Here is a 4,564-nt window from a genome sequence, read left to right on the forward strand (position 1 = left end):
CATCCCTGGAGAAAAAAAAAATATTCAAACATGTTTTATTTTAACTAAATGCTACTTAGGTTCAAAAATAAGATCTCTTAAAGCTATTGAACTGTAAATGAATAGGAAATAGCAAAAATAAATGACATTGTGAGATAGTTAAAAAAATACTTATTCTGGTCCTGGGAATAATATGAAATTTAGCAAAAATATTCATAACTTCTTAAACAATAAGCAACGACGATCACCACGGCCAACTGTCGACCCTAAAAGCCACAAAAAATGGGGTGCCTGGAACAAAAACAAAATGTTGATATTTTAGGGGAGCTATTTGAAACCCCACCAATTTGTAACCTTACAAGAAGAACTGTGGCAATTGGCACCACTGCAGAAAAAAAAAAATATTCGAACATGATTTATTTTAACTGAATGCTTCTTAGGTACAAAATAAGACCTCTTAAGGCTATAAAACTATAAATGAATAAAAATTAACTTAAATAAATGACATTGTGAGATATCTAAAAAAATAAAATTGACAATGATGAAAGACTACAGCTACTTACTATCACGCAGCCTAAGAAAACAGCCTGAAACAAATAGAAACGAGTATACAATTTGTGAAAGTATTGTAAAAATGCTGTAAAATACTGTCAATATATATGTGCAGCAGAAAAAAAAAACCTGCCAAAATGTTTGTGTTCGATATAAATCTATTGCAGCTTGCGCTTCACAGCCATTACCACTACCTTCAACAAAAAAGGAGGAAATATATACCCTACTGTTTATACAGTCATTTGGGAATGATAGGTATGCACAAGGCATATTTAGGCTAAAAAAAAAAAAAAACTCTCCAATGTACCAGCACAACACTACTACATGATTCAACATGGCATCCTACCTAATTATCTATTTTGCAAACAAATAACGTTTTCGGAAGTCATGTGCCAAATGGATACACTGCTACTCACCATACAGTCATGAGGAAGGAGAGCACAAAATCGTGCATTCACTCACTATCTTTTAGCAGTAGACAGCCTGTAGGAACCTCCAGCAGTTGCCTATTATCATTATTTCTGGCGCAATTGACCGGGAAACTCAAAAGTGAAAAAAAAGGATGATGCCAATTGGCACAGGTTTACCAATCTTGGGTTAACGTTGCTTAGTTTCATATATAAAAGGTTAAGATGTAGGAACCCAGCCTCTGACGTTGAAACAGATGAACCTTTGAACTTCTTTATCTTCTACAAGATACTCTAATGTATGTACAGTTAGAATCAAAAGAACGCCGACACTCAGGGAAAATATTTCGTCAGATGTCTCTAGTGTTCCCATGACAAAACAGACAACGAGTTGCTCCTCTTACTACTGCTACGAAATGGGCGGAGCCTTCTCCAACCTTGGTGAATCAAAGACAGTAAACGGCTGTCTTTGTTAGCGGAAGCATTGAAATGAGAGAGAGAGAGAGAGAGAGAGAGAGAGAGAGAGAGAGAGAGAGAGAGAGAGAGAGAGAGAGATCAAATGGTTTGAGATTACTTTAGTTAGTGAAGTAATGTAACATCACATAAACTCCTTTTTAGGCATTTATGTATATCAAAATATTATTTGTCATTATTATACAATGTTTCCAATAGAAATGATTGTATTATGCTCCCAAAAGCTTATCGTTATTTTTCAGATTCTAGATTGACTGCTAAAAACTACTTACAGTTTATAGATATTCATTGAATGTAACATTTCGTAATACGTGAGGATACTCTATTGTAGAATATTTCCCAAATTATTCAGATTTAGGGGTATGCACTGTTTCAGTCTTTAGACTCTAAGCCACTTTCCCTTTATTCATCATTTATTTCACATTCCCATTGTTGAGCTTTGTCATCTCACCGTCTGCAATCTTGGCCTTGAAGGATTAGCATTGCCATTTGAACTAAAATCTTAAACATATATTGTAAAATCTTTACAACATTGCTAATTCAATCTTTATCGTAAGTGCTTTATTCACTTGATAATTACCGAAACTAAATGGCAAAATTGGAGATAGTTATTACAGGATTTAAATAACGGGATTATTTTGTTAGAATCAAATGCTTATCCAAATAATGGGTGATTTTGGGGGAAAATAACTATAATTGCTTTTGGGTGTTTGGAGGATTTGCTTCCTTAAGGGTCCGTTTACCAACGTTTGTCCGGCTGTATATAGTTTGATCATTATATTTTATACTCCTCTATATACCTTAAATGCTCTGTAGGAAAATTTAACCAGTTGCTTTAAAATCGACTGAGATATTTTCGTTAACTGGAATAATGATAAAGGAATGGGATATATATTGTATAAAAAATCTGAGGGGCACCACTTATTCATGGAAGCATGCTTCACAATGGAATTTTCTTTTACTTCGATGGAGATTGTAAAAACTAAGATAGAGGAAAATGGAATTCTGATCTCCAAATGCCTTATTCCGGAATCCAGCTAATGAATATCTTGTCTTGGTGTCACACAAATATCAAATAGTTCCAAGTTGGAATGGTCAAGTGAAGGTGTTTCTGCTGCCGCTTGGGAGAGATTTCTTTTATGGAAGCACAGTGAGAAGCTAAGAACCAAAGTTGACGCCCTAAGACGAGCACCGAGGCAGAAGGGCATTCATTTTAAAGATAATATTTAATAAATAAATGAATAAATAATGATGGAAAGAAACACAAATATCAAATAATGAATCAGGGGATAGAGGAAGAAGCTCAGGAAATAAAATCTAAAGAATGAGAGAAAATATCTAGGAATCCATGAGTATCGCTCCTCAGCTGTATGAGTTAGTGATTAAAAAGACAATCAAACTTTTATTTCCGAGATATTTTAATATTTGGTTTTTCCTTTTTCCTACTCACGGCACCAGCTGTAGAAATTGTGGTTTAACTAATACCCTGATAGGCTGAGGAGCTGGTATGGATAGCTTTTGCTCGAACAACCTGAACTAGAGCTTCACGGATAGTAACTCATTTTTCGCTTGTTAAGCACCCATCTACCTTGCGTAATTTACCCGGTCAAGAGACCTACATCTAGCACCCCATAGGTGGGCTAATTCGGAATCATTTCGAGCTTATGCCATCTATTCATGTGTATTTTCAGGAAAAATTATAGGAGAATTCATTATGGGAAAATAGGTATATCATAGTTTCATGACAAAAATTCTGAAAATTATGTCGTTCTGAGACTATGATTTGTCAATAAAACAAATTTTTAAAACCCTTTGCCAGAATGTGACAGCGTCCTCATCTTCCTCAATATAAGTTATTTTCAATAAGAAATAATAAATTCTGATTGTATACAAGGTGCTTTGCAGTCATCAGTATCTATTATATCCATCATCGATTATCTATTATGTAAAGTTAATACTTAAATTTCGTTACTTATGGGCCTTCCATCAACAGCAGCTATTTTATTCTACTGCTGCTATCTTTTACAAATCAACTTATAATGAATTAGGTTAGCAGAATTTACTACAACATTGACGGGTATCAAATAAATCTCAGGCAATTATACAATATCTTACAGGCTGTATCATGAGTCTACAAGCAGCCTGTCTCCACAACCCTTAAAACAGAAATGACTTTCCTGTTTTCTCAATGTCGAAATGACCGGGGCAGGGGGGTTAAAGGGGAACCCCTCCCCCTTCCCTGGAAAGTGTCTACTTGGTCCCTCTTACGAAAAAAAGTAGCAACTGAAAAATAAGTATATATATATATATATATATATATATATATATATATATATATATATATATATATATATATATATATATATATATATATATATATATATATATATATATGTGTGTGTGTGTGTGTGTGTGTGTGTGTGTGTGTGTTTTGTATTTTTATTGAAAAGTTGAGACGTCAAATGATTATACAGAATTGAAATATGGCAACTCGATTTGTAACATTTGTATACTTTTGCTAACAAAGATGGCCCTTTGCTGTCTGATTCGCTAAGGTTTGAGAATGCTCCGCCCATTTCATAGAAGTTGTAAGAAGAGCAACTCTTTGTCCGTTTTGTCATGGGAACACTAGAGACATCTGACGAAAGATTTCCCCTGAGTGTCGGCGTTCTTTTGATTCTAACTGTACATATATGATAGTTAAACTACTAGCAAAACTGAAATTCGCTATAAGAAATGGATGAGTGCTGGATAGTTTGGTATTTTTCTCTATATGTTTAATAGATGCTGGGGCATATCAACTTACGTATTGATCTATTAAAATGTGAAGTCTATATCTCTCTCTAAGTTCATTGTTTACATCTGGGAGATTGATGTCGAGTTACTGCACATACGTTGCTTGCATTCGCTTTGGCCAGCTTTTCAGTTTTTTGTATGACGTAATATTTACCTGTTTTATTTTTTTTGAGAATTAGGAGCTTTCATATATTTATGCCCAAGTTCTCGAATGTTGTTTTACAACAGCCTTTTTTTCCCACCCTTCCCTTTGAGTTAAACTACCATCACTTAAAGACGACTCCAAGAGGTAACTTAGGGGAAGTACAATCTATTTCGAAATTTAGTGTAATTTCATCTATGTCGGCAATTAATTA

This window comes from Palaemon carinicauda, chromosome 8 (genome assembly GCF_036898095.1).
Source record: "Palaemon carinicauda isolate YSFRI2023 chromosome 8, ASM3689809v2, whole genome shotgun sequence".
In the NCBI taxonomy this organism is placed as follows: Eukaryota; Metazoa; Arthropoda; class Malacostraca; order Decapoda; family Palaemonidae; genus Palaemon; species Palaemon carinicauda.